The sequence below is a fragment of the Pithys albifrons genome, chromosome Z (genome assembly GCF_047495875.1).
Source record: "Pithys albifrons albifrons isolate INPA30051 chromosome Z, PitAlb_v1, whole genome shotgun sequence".
Taxonomy (NCBI): Eukaryota; Metazoa; Chordata; class Aves; order Passeriformes; family Thamnophilidae; genus Pithys; species Pithys albifrons.
Window position 1 is genome coordinate 76,109,138 of NC_092497.1, and position 17,476 is coordinate 76,126,613.

At 37.3% G+C, this 17,476-nt stretch overlaps 1 protein-coding gene across 1 annotated transcript in view; it reads left to right on the forward strand.

Moving 5' to 3' along the window:
• The window catches only part of ROR2 (receptor tyrosine kinase like orphan receptor 2), a 164,640-nt gene that overhangs the window by 135,312 nt on the left and 11,852 nt on the right, over nucleotides 1–17,476 (forward strand). The window lies entirely within an intron of this gene.

The following is a 17,476-nucleotide window of genomic DNA, read 5'->3' on the forward strand; positions in this document are numbered from 1 at the left end:
GATTCTGTCTGTTCAAGGTACAAGTGTGTGAAAATAAATGGTTAGCAATTACTAGGGAATGTTTTTTAACATGATTTAAAATAAAGCAATGTATAAAGCAATATAGACTCGTTTGGAGTCTAAGAGTAGGAGGGCAGAAACCATTGTCTTCCCTTCTATAAGTGTTGCTCTTAGAAGATAATGTCATTCTGAAAGTTTGTATGTTCTCTAGTCTTAATATATTTTGCTTTCAAATTGAATGGTTAGACTGAATTTTACCCATTGGGCAAACTTCTGTTTGTAAGACCGTAACTGTGCTGGTGACACCTTGGAGGAAACTTGGGATGGAAGATATCTGACAGTTTGTTGGCTCTCAGGGCTTCTGGAAAATCTTTAGCAGAAATGAGGAAGGCAAAGCAGAATACAGGCCAAAAGAAGTACCTATAAGCTCTACTCTTGCAAAGTGTAGGTGAAACTGGCTCTGTTGCCAGTGCTTCACTTTTCTGCATGACCCTTCTGCAACCTGCTCAGGATGCTAGGAGTTAAACATTTCCTTACAGATCCCTATACAGGGGAAATGGTCTTTCCAAGAAATTTTGAAAAGTCCCTGTTTTACTGAACTCTGATGTAGATCATTTCTGGGTATGCAGCCTTTGATGCCTGTATTCTTTACTATTAAAAGGAGAAATAGGTGGGACTAAACACAGTCATAAAATATAAATTATCATTATTTTGGGGAGGAATTTTTGATATATTAATCACTCAGAATAAATTTGTATGCTCTTGTGCCTGATTTTCTTCAAGTAGTTTCAGATGACAGTAATTTTTTTAAAATTCAGTCCATTGAAGAAAAAGAATGAAGCAATTGTAGTTGAGGAAAAACCCCAGTTCTTTCAAACAGTGTAAAATAGAATCTCTAAAAAACTAGTAATGCATCAGTGTTAAAACTCTAGTGAGGAGCCCTGAGACTGAGATGGGGAATTTATTCTACATGGTCTGCATATCCCATGGCTTTTATTACATAGCCAAAGCACAATTTTTCTGTGACCCCAGTGGGGACCTTCTCCATGATGTGAGGGACACTCATAATGTCTTTATGTATTGATAAGATGGGAAAGAGAATGTAGGGTCTTGGGAAAGAAGGTGGAAAGGAGTGAATCATCAGAACACTTCACTCTCAGGCCACCTCCCTGCTGATGACTGGAGTCTTCCAGGTAAAAGACAGTAACTGAGAGGGCAAATAATTACGTAAACTGAATCTGCCTGGCAAACCAAAGGCAGCTAACGTCACACTAAAAAAGTGAGAATGCTTTCCTTACCATCAAAGAGTATCACCACTCATATCTTCATCCTTTCCTCAGGTGGTGTGGCAAATATTCTTTAGTCTCAGTGCAGTTCAGTCATTAATGACATTGTTAATCTTGTAAATTATACAAGATTACCTTAAAAATCACATAAACAGATGTTTTTATAATCAATACAATGTTGTTTCAACTCTGAAGTTACATTGTTTATTCAGGCCCAGGGGTATGAGGTATTTGATGATGGGCTCCTCCAGAATGACATGCATGCATTTTGTTTCATCTAAATATTTAAGTGATGGAGACAACTATATTTGAACTATATTTTTCTAAGATGTTTGTGGTAATGTGTTGAAGTTACAGAATAAGCACATACTTTGTGTTCTCATTTCTGTTTTAATCAAGAAAGAAGAAGGATTTAGTGATTAAAACACTGGACTGTAATTTTAGAGGGCTGGATCAATTTCTGGCTATATTCCTGTCTCTGTATGTGATGGCATCAAGTTGTTTAATCTTTATCTCTCCATCTTTTGTACATCAAATGGAGATGGCGGACCTTGGGAATTTTTTGCCTTCCTCTACTACGGGATCAGATTATTTCAAAATGTTTAGGGTACGTTCTCTCCCTATAAAGCATGGAATGTTATTCCTGTTTTATGAGTGAGGAACTGAGGCACAGATTATCTTTGGCTGGTATATATTAAACAGCATCTGTTTATATTGGCACATTTCCTGACTCCCTGACAATCCAATTTGGGGATCTGGTTGGAACATGCTGCAATTCCCTCCTAACCCCTGTGTGTCAGTTTCCTTTTTTCTCTCAGGGATGAGGGGGAGGCTGCATTTCACCCTTCTCTGGGTTTGGGGCTCCTTTCAGGGGACTGGGATCCACAATCTCAGATCTGCATTGGGCTTCATCAGTTTAAATATCCTTTGACAATCTCTCAGGCCAAGACAGGAAATTTGGAGCAAGGCGGGAACTAAAACTAAAGCTGCACGTAATGGTTTTGCATACTCTTTTCTCTCTTATCTATTTTATGGCATAATTTTTCAGTTTTTGCTCTTGTTATGCAGGATACAACCTAGCAGGGCTCATAAGCATACCATGTCACAAATTAACACATAACTGAAAATTATCCTCTGTTCCGCCCAGAGATGTAGGCCGTACTCAGATGAAGCTGACTCTCTGTCTTGTAATAAAAAGTGAAATTTTTATGCTAATGTTACTTAGATGTTTCCAAAAATACATTTTTTTCTCATTTGAAAACCCAGAATATGGGTAATTCAGGACAGAGTTAAAGTGCAGTGGAAATACTGCTTTTGTTTGCTTTGCACCACTCCATATCTCAACTTCTTCCCATACAATATAATTTCTTCAGCTTTAATCTTCCACTTAAATGTTTTCTAATTGCCCCTAAATAAATGCATTTTGTATTATTTAGTGATAGAAGTAAAAATTTAATGTGCTTACAAAATTGACAAATTTTAAAACCCAGATATGTAATTAATCTAATATACATAGTATCATGGAGTAGACACAAATGTCTGCATTCCTGCAACTTGTTGTCTGGGGAAGCCATTGCAACTGGGAGGGGTTTTTTTCCATCAACAGAATGGGAGAACAAAAGAAAGATGCTGAGTGGGAATGTATAGGAGCAGAAAGGACAAGATTGTTTAAAAATGGGCCTTCAGGAAAGCTTTGCGTTACTGTAAAAATCAAATATCTTTGTATTAATTATTGTGTTATACAGGTATTTTGCACTGCTTTAGAGAGTCTGGTTGCCAAGGTAAGACACCATCACTATCTGACTTGCCTGCATTTGGGCAAGATTTCCAAATACCTTAGGAAGAAGCAATTAGTTACATTTCTTACAGTTAAGCTAACTTGGTTTAAATGTGGAAAGCACCTTCCTGCTTCTGATTAGCAGAATTGTCAAGATACTTTTAAATGGTAGGATCAAGCATTGCAATGAATATAATGAATGTAATGTGTACAGTACAGCAAAGCACACAAACACTTTTCTTTTCTAGGAGTTCTGCTTCCCAAAATTTACACATTTAGCTTGTAGGTAGATATTAAAGAAAGTTGATGGCTTCTGTAGGTGAGAGTTCACCCACAGCCTGTGTGCTGGAAGAGCCTGCTTCCTACTCTGTGAAGTAGTGGCTAGAGGTTTGATAACCAACAGACAAGCTGTAAGGTGCACCTCTTAAGATGTGCAATACATGGCAGCAAGCCAGTTACAGGTCTGACTTTGTAAATATATGCCCCCAATATGCCCTTTTCCAGCAAATTCCAGATCAGCAGCAGGTGCTTAGGTTTGAGCAGCTCAGAGAAATAATTTGCATTAAAAACTACCAAAGTAGTTGCAAGCAAAATAAGACACTTGTTATTCCCTTTAAGGATTTATGTAAATTTGAAGTAGTAATGGCCCTTGGGCTTTTGGCAAGTAGCTACTGCAGCTGTTGGACGTCCCTGATATAATCAGCAATCTTTAGTGTGTTTGGATTCTACTTTGTCCCTCTCTCCCACCCTTCCCTAATCTCATTCGTTCAGTAGGTTAAATGGCTTTAAAAGTATTTATTGTATGTCTTACAAAAGGACAGTTATATGTCCCTGAGACTTCCTGTAGGCATTTGATGCCACATTGAGTTTAATTAGAGTTCCTTAGGATGCTGAATAGCCTCTAAGTGCATACAAGGAAAGGGTAAATGTTGTAGTTAGGCACAAAGATAAAGGAAGACCATTCTAATGAAAAGTAGGTAATTTAAGAAAACAAGATAATGCTGCAACACCACACCATAAATCATCCTTTCAATTTTTATGGCTTTATGGTTACTTTTTCTCTACTTTTGTGTTATTATGTTCTATACTTCAGTTTGAAAGAGCCAAACAAACTATAGATGCAACTCATTTAGTGTACTTGAAAAAAGGTCCAACAGATGGTATCAACTGATAAAACTTGAACAATTCTTTCCAAAACTGAATAATATTAAGAGTGATGAAAGGGATTTTTTTTTAAAAAAAGAAGAAAGCTTAGTAAGGAAGTCTATTCTTATAAATTGGTACTGATCTGTTAAGCCTGCAATCTGAAGTAGTTGAGATAATACCACTCTAAGGTTGCAAGAAGCACACATCATGGGCAGTCTCTCATACTCCTCAAAAATCTTAATTATAAGTGTTCTGTTTCTCATTTTTTTTGCTCTGATAATGACACAGAAGAGGCAAAGGGTTATTTTGGTGCAACATAAATGATGATATACCACAGAATCTTTAGTTTTCATAAGTGTGCCCACATATACACATGCTTTCCTCCACCTCAAGTTTTTCTAACAGTTCAGTTTGCAGGCCAGAAAACATGTTTACTCCTGCCTCATCATGCCTTTCTTCAAGTTGGGAGATGTTTCCTTCATTTCACAGGCTGACCTGCATATACAAACCCTGATGTTTCATCTGACTCAGCTTTGCAAAATTGTGCTGACAAACCTCCATTTTTTCACCTGGCTAACAAAAACATAATAGCTTCAGATTGCAAAACAATGAATAGAGGGGTAATGAAAAAGGACAGAAAAGAATGTAATAGAATACAAAAAAGTACAGTAGCTCCAGTTTGCAGTGAAGTACAGCATTCATTGAGTCCAGCTTTTTGATCACTCCATGGTTCACAAAATTTTAAATCCCTTATTAAGGCCATTGTCCAAATGGCTCTTTTTAAGGTGCCAACAGGAACAGGGCATTGACCACATCTTTGGGGAGCCTGTTTCAATTTCACCACCCTGTTGGTATGGAAATGGTGTCCAATTTGAACCTACTCTGATGCAGCTTTGAACATTTCCACCATGTCCTGTAGCTGAATCCCAGGGAGAAGAGACCAGCACTGCTCTCTCCTACTTTCCTCTCTATAAAGCTTAGAAAGCAGTGAGGTCAGCCCTTATTGCCCTTCTCTCCAAACATAGCTAAGTCCAGAATCCTGAGCTGCTCCTCATGTTACATTTCTTTCAGCTCTTCCACCACTTTTGTTGCTCTCCTCTGGATGCATTCAAGTATATTCATGCTATTCTCATTTTGTGGAGCCCAGCTCTGCACACAAGCTTCAGGGTGAGGCTGCATCACAGCTGAGTGCAGTGGGATAATTCGCTCTTTTGGTGGCTGGGGATGCCATGTCTGATGCAGCCCAGGATGGGGTTTGCCCTTCTTGCTGCCCAGGCACTCCGCTGACACACATTGAGCTGCTCACAACCAACACCCCCCAGATACCTTTCTGCAGGGCTGCTCTCTGGCCATAGAAATATTTAGGTAGGGTAAGACCCTTAAGATCATTGAGTCCAATCATAAAGTGTTACATAACATAAAAAACATATTATCTCAAAGATCTGCTAAATTATGCAGGACTGAAGCTTAAAACAAAGGCATGATTGTGAGTGTGTGCCATGTTTGCAAAGCTAAAGGTGTAGTCCCTTTTCAAGTTGGAGATGCTGCGCTGGTATTCCCCATCTGTAGATAGCTGCAAAGTAGTGTTCTCATACTGTATTTGGTTATTAATGTAGAAAAGACAACATCAACGTGTAACAAAATTTAGCTGTGTATATTTTTTTAACATTAGGGTGACTAATGGAGAGTAAAGCGAAAGTGTCTTACAAAATCAATAATTCCGAGACTCAGCCACTCCAGCAACAATGTGCAGTGGGTGATCACTGTACTTCTAAGTTCTCTATGACAGATATATCAGTATATGCAACATCTTAGTTACAACATCTTAGAACTAAATGCTGAAATGCTAAACCTGGGAAGTATTTGTTCTCTTAATTGAATTTTCTATATGTTTTTATTGGTGAAGAATTTATTAACATTAAACCTAATCACATTAATTTACAGAGCTGTGGTGTTGGTACAATTGCTACTCACAGACTATCAAGCTAATAATGTCTTCATAGCATCAGATGTGTGGCTTCTGAAAATAAATTAATTCTGACTTTGGAATGTGAGCTTTTTTGCATTGCCTGTGATCCGTTGCAGTATCCACTATTATATTGTAGAGAGATTTATGTTAACAATGTGATAGTCAGGTGTTAGTTGTACACATGAAAAAAACCAACAAGAAGAGAGTAGTCTTTGAAAATAAAGTCTGGTAAACATTCTGTAAGTAATTTTAAGTCCAAAGAAAGAAATGTAAGGGGAAATTATCATTTGGGATTACATCAAAGCTGTATGAATACCCAGATCTCCTAGTAGTTTTGGGTGATTCAGGGTGCTGTTATCCTAGACCCAGAAAAGGGATGCTGCAGTGCCAAAAGTTGTTCATTTCTCCTCTCTTCCAGTGGCTGTCTTCCTGAAGCAGAAGAGTGTGAAGGTCTAATAACTAGCTGATCCCAGTTTGGGGATAGAAACTGGTATAGTTTATTGAACACATGATATGGAATTCAAGGGACTTGGGGGCAGGACACATTAATAAGGAGGATGGGCTATGGTAACTTATGTTAACTAGGGGATTACACAAGTTTCTGCTACCATTACACAAGTGGTTAATGTTTTCTATAACTAGAATTTACCTGGGGGGAAGAAAACAAAGGGTTTCAACATGGTTTGATAACATCATCTCTAAAGTCCTTCCTTATCCTGCTGCAAAAGAAAGACTAATTGACAAGGCTGAACATCACAGGTCTTATCCAGTCCTTGGTGATGGGATTTCTCTCAGCCCCTGTTGAGCAAGGTGATGCTTCTTAAACGCATTAAGCTCTTTTTCTTATGATCACTGAATTTTGATCACTACAGAATTGTGTCTGTTTATTTTTAATTTTTAGGAACTCTTGAAACTGGCATAGAATTTCCTGTATATAAAAAGATAATTTGGTAAAAATCAACAATGTTATTATATGAAATTATGATGACACACCAAAATTATTTCATGAGTTTAGCCATACTACCCAGACCTTGGTCACTAGATCGAGACAGCATGTGGATAACACTAACAGATTGCTTCAGTACTGTCTTAAGCACAGACTGGTCTAAAAGAGAAGACACTTGCTTACTCATCTGTTGACAGAAAGAAATAATGAGACACAAAAATTGTTAGGTTTTGCTCCACATTTTAGAGGAACATTTGCTGCTTTGGTGCTAGCCACCTTGTGCGTCCCTGACCTGTCTCTTTCTCACATTTCTATGGTCCCTGTCCTCCTGGGCCCTCAGCAAGCTCCTCATACCAGTGCCTCAGTTAATGTTAGGTGCTGTGAGACCCAGACATGGCTGCCAAGCAGTTTTACTTTCTCCTATACATCTGCAAAGCTTGCTGTAGGCAGGGCATTTAAAGTATCAGCTACACTCTTGTAGACTGGACTGAGTGGATTAAGGTGGAAATTGCATAATGGCTGGACAAATGTGTGCAGTCTTTTATGAGAACAGCCAAAGTTGTGTTTTAGCAAGTCTCAAGTCTCTGTTCAATAGTAAGACAAAGTGATCGCATCACAACAAAATGGCTGCTCCTCCTAGTACTGGTTTTGGTTTGCGTTTTAATTTTTTTTCCTAAAGAAAAATGAAATATTGGAAAATTTTCTGACCTCATTTTTTGAAACAGCTAACAATTTATTTAGAAGTAAAAACATAAAATTAAAAATTATCTTTGGACAGTGGAAAATTACATCTCAAATAAGTTCTACAAAGTAAAAAGCAGCTATGAAAATAGTCCTTAACATTGGGAACCAATCACAAACTGTAACTTTCTGCAACATTGCCTAGGATTGGTTCATATTGCATCCATAAAAAGTAACAGAGAATCTCACAAGTATTTAATATTGTCACTTAGATATTTTTAAAGATTTTTCCAGATAAATGGAATACACTAATTTTTTCTTAAGATTGGTAAACTGATACTTCAATCTTATATGATTATAAATACTTGATGTTTCTGTAGTTTTAATAAAAATGTTCTGCAAAAGACTTTGAAGATGAACACTTGCGTGTAATTATGCAATCAACTTACGGGTGATGCCATGATAATTTTTGGCTGTTTTACAAAGCTCTCTGCTACCAGATGCATAGTCTTTGTGGTAAATGAGAGAGAAAAACCATATTTGTTTTGTTTAAAAATATAGAAGATAGAAAGAAAAAAAGTTCTAGTATAGTTTTTCATTTGCTCAGATTCTTCCATAGGTGATTACATTTGTAATGGTATGGCCAATTAAAATATTTTTAATTCTGAAAAAAAATGAATAATGGCTTTTAACAACATTTTTTTTCTTTTTACAAAAATGTCTTAATGTTTTAACCTCTACTAAAAGGCCAGGAAACACTTTGTGGAAAGATTGTGTTTCCCATCGTTCAAGAAAAAACCAAAATGGAAACCTTATGGCACTCGCATGGGATGTAATTTTTTTGTTTTAAATTATTCCTTTGCCTTTCTTGTAACCTCCCCTTCTCTTCAGATTTATGTAACTGGCTATTTTTGACCATCCTTTCATTGTTTCTTTTTTCTCAAAACTTTATACATCCTACCTATTTTTCGGGCATACATATAAAGTTCCGTCAATGGCTTTAAATCAACTAGACAATAATATAAAATTTCTATTTGTGCATAAAATCTGCCACTGTAGATAAATCACAGTGCATTAACATCTACCTGAAAACTGAAAGGATCTTTTATTAAAAAAAAATGATCATATCTAGCTTAGCCCTGGTAGCATTTGTATAGTGGGGTGAGCTTCACACTAGGCAAGCTTGCAGCAACCTGTTGGGATGTGAGCTGCCCTTATACCACCCATTCCCAGGCCATTACCCTTGGTTAGGCCTCATATCCCTCCATCCCTCTATCTGTCCCTTCATCCCTCTCTCACTCCCTCTCTCCCTCCCATGTCACCACAGCCACAAAAGTTACCCTTTGTTCCTTCTCCTCGAGGGATTTGCCATCTGCCCTGACAGCTGACATGATCTCTTAGCTCTTCCCCCTCGGTCAGGTCCTTCCTTTGCCAAAGCCTGGCAGCTCCGGCAGAGCCATCTGGTCCCCTGCACTGAACTAGAGGCACTGGTAGCCCCATTGTTCTGAGCTGCACAAGGTGGCCCCTGCCAGTTTTATTGCTACCTGGATATAGCAGCAATTATAATGACATTTGCAGCTGGTGGACTCTTCTAGGACCTTTTTGGAGCTGACCTCTGTATACTCACTCAGGGTGGCATAGCAGGAGGAGAAAGGATAAAAGCTAAGTAGAATTTTGCTTTTCTTTGGCAGCAGAGGGAATAGGGACCTGCTCATTATTAGAAGGTCTTCAGAGGGGGTCTCTTGGCCCTGCTGACTTTCCTTGGAGATGTCACAGAAAGACAATTTATTAAACAGTCATAACACGCTGAGAGGAATAATGTGCCCTAAAAAAGAGATGAATGGAGAGGGGAATTCTTAATGATTTTCTTGCTAAGTGAGAAGCTGGAATGCTGCATGGCAAGGTTCATGTTCCCATATGTTGAAATTAGTTTTCTGAAGGTTTCTTTATTCAAATTTTCAGTAATGGGGTTGTAACAGAGATGTTTCTGTTAAAAATATCTGACTCAGCAAAAGGGACTTGTAGCCTTCTTTGGACTGCCAGCTGACTCATCTGATTCCAAGATTTCATCCCAATGTGCTAACACCTATGAAAGCAGAGGAAGAATTCACAAAAATGTCCTTCAAGTAAACTAAGAGATCTTGTAGGCAGAAGTTAGAATGCTGTTGGCAGAATATGAGATAATCCATTTGAAATTACATGTGGCTTGTTATACATCTAGGGACAATCCTATGTTTTGTGCAGAAATTCAGGACATTGATGTCTTGTTTAGTTTTCCTTCTTTGACTGTTTTACCCATGTTAGTGTATTAAAATCCATCCTGCCACCTATTGTCTATTCTTCTGTATATTGTTAGTATACTCGGGAACTGCAGCATTTTTTCAGACACTGAAAACATTTCTAAGTTTGTAAAAGAGTAATAAATATGTGAATGCATGTGATACCATCAAATTACAGCAGCACATAGTGTTACCTAATAAGCAACCTGCCATAGTTTTATGTGTTCCGTTCTTTCATATATGTCTGCCTGTGAAGGCTGGATGCTTTTCTTGTAGGAGTGATGGAGGACTAGTCTGTGAAAGAAAGGAAGGCAATGCCTTTTTCTGTTGGTTTTATTCACTTAAATTATTGAATATGATACTTTTTATTAAAGACACAGCTCAGCTAGTATGCTGACACCATTTAAGGCAATGCATACTGAGGAGGACAATTTGGGTCATGATTCAGTGAAGGTAAATGGTTAAACCCTGCAGATGTTCTCTTGCTTTTTTGTATTTAAATGCTTTTCCAATACTTTGTATTAAAAGAATCCCCTATTCACAGTAACATCAGAATATATGTTTAAAACATTATTTAAAACATTATTTAGAGTATGTTTTAGAGGCGCTTTGGACTCTGAGTCTTGTATTTAAAAATACTGATTTTATAATCCTTTGTGGAAATAATTTCAGTAGCCGAAAAATTAGGTTGTTGTAAAGTGTACAAATTGCTGTTTGACAAACAAACTACTTTTCTTTAGTTTGTCACAAACACGAAGCCTATTTGCAGCTGTTTTTACTAATGACATGTCAATTAGGTGCTCTATCAGTTGGCTTAAAATGTCTCAAGTCCTATGATTAATGTGAAAAAATTAATATTTTAATAGAACCAATAGAATAAAGATCAGCATTTTTTGTTTTACTGATCTTAAACATTTAGTCTGGCGTTTCAGTTTACAGTGTTCTTTTTTAGTAACTAGCAGATAAATATTCAAATCAGTTCACAATGTGCCTTTTTTAGTAGCTAGTAGATAAATATTCCAATCAAATGCATCACAATTGCTCTGTTCTGTAACTGTAACTTAATTTTTTAATGGTGCTGTGATGTACTACTTTTCAGATAAAAAGCAAGAAATATTCATCCAAGTTGTACGCTAAAGAGAAAAGGAATTCTGCTTTTTGGGTCTGTTGTTACACTCAGTGAGCATCTGGTAGCAAAAGTCACGGGCCATATCCATGGCAAGAGTAAGTTGTCATGGGCCCATTGCCTTCAACTGAGCTATGACTATTTATACAAATTCCTCTGCCTGTTAGTTTTTCACTTCTAGTTTTTCACTAGAGTCACCTTCTTTTCCATCAGTATTTTTTACATGCTGTTATCATGTAGGAAAAGTTTTACATCTTGCTCATATTGTACTGTCCTAAGCCTTTCTTTGTGGTGTTAACTACATTGGTATTTCCTGATATCCCTGGAGCACTGATCTTTATACCTAGGTGAAGATGTGCAAACAATGATTTTAAGTGCTGCTGAGGTGGGTTATTTGCAGAAACCTTTGGTCAGAACTGTTTGTTCAGAGCATACATACAGGTAGGGCCGGATGTCTGTGCCTTTCTCCCATGATGTGGATGCAAAGTAGTCTCCATACAAGCAGGAGCCTGATACAGCATATAAGTTTTCTCAGCCATTCTCTAGCTTCTTGGCTTCAGCAGGCAGGATACAGATGTGCATGTGTGGAGTTTTTGGCAATTTATGGTTAGTAGGTTTTGAGTTTTTTGAGATTTTCCACCTGGGTTTTTGAAACTATGCTAAAACCTGCAACCTATATGTTGTGTGTAGTGAATTTCTGCCCAACGTGGGCAGAAATTATGGATGATGGCAGAAGCACCTGATATTAGCCCAGACCTGCAATGGATAGTAATAGGTCAAGCTATACTTATTTTAAAAATTCCATTCTTTTGCTCCCATCAAATATTTATACCCCAATCCTGTTGCCCTGAATGCCAGTAGCAAAACTTCTGTTGATGATCTGTGCACAATGGGAGGCCTATGAGAAGGAGCAATTTTATAGCCCATTGCAACTATTACTTTAAAAGACAACCCTCCTGAAAACTTTTACTCTATGGTAAAACAAGCAATTGAATGTTTTATTTCATATTTTCTCTGAAGAAAAACCTGACCAGAAAGGGAGGGATTATCCGGAGATACAAACTCATTTTAAATGTTGAAAAGTTATCCTCTTTTGAATAGTTTGCTCCCCGGCACTATGATATGATATATGTCAAGAGTAAGGGTAACAAATTATAACAGCTGCAGTGGACATTTTAAGAGGTCCTGATCTTGAGATTCAGTATAAACAAACCATGAATACATATGTATAGTAAAAAAATGAAATTCCTGATTTTTTTACTGCAGCCCTCTATGATGCCCTTCTCACAAGTCAGAGTGATTTGCCTCTCTTTGATTAAACATAAACCATTTACTGCTTTATTCTTTTTGTATTGCAGGTCATTTAACTTGTGTGCTTTATGAAGTAGATACCCACTGGGCTAAGTAAACTCATAATATGAAATATGAAGCCTGTCCTTTTCCCTCTGATCTTACTGTCAGTCATAATCCTTCTTTTTTCACAGCTTCTGACATCAGCTTTCCAGTTGTAACTATCAAAAATTATGACACTTGTCCACAAGATGAGTGACAGTATACAAAATGTTGTATTACTCTACTCAGGGCAAATAGGATGACATAAATCATTTTTTTTGCCTTCATCTAGCACAATCTAATTGTGGTTTTCTGTACAATTGTCCTTGCTTTCCCATTCCAATTGTAATGAAATATAAGAAGGAGTCTTAATATTCTCAGTATTTAACAGTTCTTAATTAAAACTGTTTAAATCCAGGACAGTAGGAAAGAGGGTCAAAACTTTGAGTTTGTTATTTGTTGTGGCAAAATTCACAGGAATTTTAATTGCACCTAATTTGAAGATGTGTACTTTCATATAACTGCTAGGGTAGGTTGGCAGGGTATTATTACATGAGATTTTTTAATGTATTCAATCAAAAAAATTCTGAGTTTCATGAAGGATTTCTGAGTTTCTTTTTATGACTGATGCAGTGTTGTATCTCTTTTCAGGAAAATAGATTTCATTTAAAAGCTTCTACTGTCTTTGTAAGTAAAGCTTGTAGTATGCAATCAGGATAAAGGTGTCTCGCTAGCAAATGAACACGTGATACCTCTCAATTCTGCTTTCAGAACCCTTTTGTGAACCCTTGCTAAAAATTGTTAGGTCTTCATGTGTTTTCTCTATTTTTCAGCAAAACCACAAGTTTGCATTTACTGTGTTTCTAGGGGCACTAAAACTCTCATCGGAGTTGGGCATTTCACAAGGTGATTTTGGTATTGAATGGAGTTTCCATGATTGCCTTTGTTTTACTGGGACTTTTTTGTTCCATATGCCCTCCAGTCTGTTCATGTGTGACAGTTGCAGACAATAGGTGGTGTTACAGAGATAGCATACAGTGTATTGTGCCCAGATGTATTCTCTCAGCATTTCTGACTTTCTGAGAAGAAAATCCTCTTTGTTTCCTATGTGTTTTCTTTTGTAGTATTTTGTTCAGTGTTCTTTATTTGCCACCTGTGAAATTAAAGTAATGCTTAATGCAAGGGTGGGGGTGGTGATGTTCACTGTTTTTTTTCTGGGACACCTGGAAATCTCTTTATATACTTCTAGAGCAGATATGTACCTTATGCAAGTATGGCATGCCTCCATCTAGAGAATTTCCTCTTCATACATGCTAGGTTTTATTCCTATTCAGAGGCACTTGCTTCTTCCTGTTCCTCCTTTAGAGAACCAGATGTCTCAGGAAGTTATGATTCCTTTTAGTGGTAGGAGTCACACTCTACCACTGAAATTGTATCTTTCGCTTACACTGTCTGGTTAATTCTCCATTTCATACAGACTTCTTTTGTCCACAAACCTGAAGGCAGAGTGTATTTAATCAGGTGTTGCAGTGCATGTGTGATAAGGAACTTGTAAATGTTTATTAGTACTTCATTCTTCAAGATGTTCCCAGACCTGACAAACCTGATCACGTTGTACATAAAAGTAGTCTCAGTTTTATTTGTGTGTCATTAAGGTAGAAGATTCCTCTGCTTTACCTTTATATTAGAAAATCTAGCTCTCAGCTTTATCGTTCTGACAGATCACCTCGTGGGCCTGGAAAACTAAAAATAACGGCATTCATCCTAAGCAATGGAAGTCAGGGGTTTTGGAATAGAGGGTCTGTTTAGTGAGATTCATTGCAATTTTATTTTAAAATCGAAACACTGGTCAAACATACAACAAGTAACTGGGAAGAGAGTTCATTCAGCAAGAGTATATACCTCCACTCTAACTGAGTGCTGAGAAAATTCAGTTTCCAGGTGCACTGTCTTCAAGACCACCTTCCAGAAAAGGTGCAAAAAAGATCGACATTTAGGATGGGCCTATTTTGGAAAAAAATGAACAATGAAACAACAACAACAACAACAACAAAAAAAACAAAAACAAAACCCACATCAAAATGGAAGAGAGTCACTAGGTAAAAAAGCCGTATTGTCTTGAAACATTCAGAAACTAAAAAGCAAAGGTAAAAAAAGTACCTGTGGTTGTTAGCTTGTAAGATTTCTCCAAGCGAAGCAAATTGAATTCTTCTGGATTCCTTTTTTGGAGTCAGATTTCTGCTTTCACCAGGGTTCTTGATCACAGCAGATTTTATAGCTCAGGCAGCAAGAAATTGAAGAGTCAGTTTTTCTGCCTATTTTCAGCAGCTTTTAATTATTGCTCTGATCAGAAACTGAATTGCTGGCATATGGTTTGGAGAATGAGTTAAAGCTGCACATGGTTCCAAAGGCTTCTGTTTGCACTGGGCAAACTATCACACCTGTGTTGTTTTGTCAGATTCCCCTTGGTTACCTTTCTTTTTGTTGCAGATTTTTGCTGTGTGCCAAGTGCACAATTTAGCTGAAGGGCAGAGTAATCTGTAAGGAGACTTCTGCAGCTTTGTTGAAATCAAGTGTTTTATTAACAAGACTAATGTAATTTTGCCCTCTCAATACCTGAACCAGTCAAATGGTATTCGCTGAGTTTCCTGACCTGACAAAGATGCATGTAGAATAACAACCCAGCATCTGTCAGAGTAACTGACATCAGGTTACTGTTTACTTTTGCTTGTGTCCATGGTAATGGTCATATCCAGTTTAGTTTAATCAGCAGTTGACTATAACGTGGGAGAGAGAAGCATATGTGTATATTTATAGTATCTAAACAGTGTTTAGAAGTTCTTGACAGAAATAAATAAACGAAGTAAGAGATCACACTGCTTTTGTCACCAAACCCATGTTGTTTTGAGCGTTGTTTTTTTTTAAATACTGGCAAGAGAACCCTGAACTGAGAGCTGAAGTGTGAGATACAGTTTCAGTAAGATAATATGAATTTGCAATATTTCATTGCAAACTTTGTTCTGCAGAATAGAGGTATGAATATACTCTCGAGAAAGAGGTCAAATGGAGGTTTCATATTCATTCAGCTCCTTACGGGAATTGCTGACTTCCTACTGAGGTGGTTAAGGATCATAAAACAGGCACAGAGGAAAATATTTTGGTATTTTTGTCCCTTCCGGCATGATGCAATTGTTGCAAAATTACAGATTTTGTAATAAGAATGAAAGAATGTCACTGAAGAGAGTTGTTGATCCTGAGATTCTTCTTTTCCTTCATGCACTGTAATCATCTTTACTTTGTGGAAGCAGAATTTGTATGAGGGTTTGTAGAGAAATCCTTGCTTTATGAATATTTAACAATCATACTCTGATAGGAAATAAAGGCCAGATCTGGATAACAACTGCACAATACACTGAATATCACCATGGTTTCTCTAGCAGCTTGTGTGATGGATAGAGTTCTGTTAAGTCATTGTCTTTCTGGGAATAAAGGGAGGCATGCAGCATATTTGGAGATCAATGGTTCCATCTGTACAGACACTATACAATCGTGTCCAATGTTCTCCTGCCAAAGAGTTTACACTTCAAGAAATATTGGTAACATTTCCTTGAAGAGATGAGCTGTATTAGGGAGACACAGCCATGGAAAAACAGAAGAATTTTGTAAGACAGAGTGAGGTATTGGAAATAAATGAATGCATTTGGCTTGTGAAGATGTTGGGTAGTGAGCTTATCTTGGCCAGCTATTGTCTAGCAGCAGGTTGCCATGCTGATTTGGTGCAGGTGAAGTTTTGGGATTTTACATATGGTCACTGACAGTTTTGTCCTGCTCACATAGCACCCTAAGAAAGACTGAAGGTATTTATAAGAGAAGTGGAAACATGGGTGACCAAAAGAGGTGTTGATATCCAAAGATGAAAAAGTACAGAGTGCAGAGGAGCACTGAAGTAATATTTAAAAATTTTCTGGATTCAGAGAGGTATCTCAGACTTTTGAACAGTTTCATTGCAGTAGCTAATTAAGTTTTAAGATGCCCTAGTCTAGAGTCATGGTTTTCTAGATTATGTTTTATACTTATTTTTTGTCCCTCATGCAGTAAGTGAACATGATGGAAATCCATCAGATTAATGAATCCTAGCACAGAGGCTGTACCATGCCAGGGGAAACACAGGACATACTGGATATTTTCTCTGAGAGGGCTGTCTCTCTGAAGTCCCTTTTCAATGTTCTGACAGTTATGGTCTGCAGATCAGCTCTGTGATCTTTACAGGGGCTTTGGGGATAAAGTGTTGAACCACTGATCCTTTAGGCTAGGCTTTTGTGCCAAGATATTTATGTTGATGCAAGGGAGTGAAAAGCCCAAAGCCACATGAATTGAAAACTGGATTAAAATATATGTTAAAAGAGGAGTTTGACACTGACTCTCACTGCAGAGAAAAGATGTTATAGCCTTGATTACTTTTTATTCTCTATACCTAATTAAGAGTTCAAAATTATTCCATGTTTTAATTCAAGCTTCACAAGATCTCTTCTGCTATCAGCTACAGGAAATGAAGAACAGGAGAAAGAAGTGAGAGAAGAGAATAAACTATCTAATTTTACAGGATATAGCTGGATGCCAAAATTGCATGAGGACATGTAATAAGATCTATGTTGCTGTCTCACTGTAAATGCTTTTTAATAGATTCATCTGTCAAATCCCATTATTAGTAGTACATGATTTTTGAATTGATCTCACATTGTGTTTTACTTCTTTCTGTAATGAGCTTTTTGCAGGGTCTCTCATTAATACTTCTAAGGTAGTCTAGACAGAATTGGAGGACATAGCTGCATCTGGGGAATGGAACAATTTCAGACTTACAGTATTTTGAAATTTTCTACTTTTATTAATAATACATTCTGTGAAACAGTTAGACATTTGCATATAAAATCCTA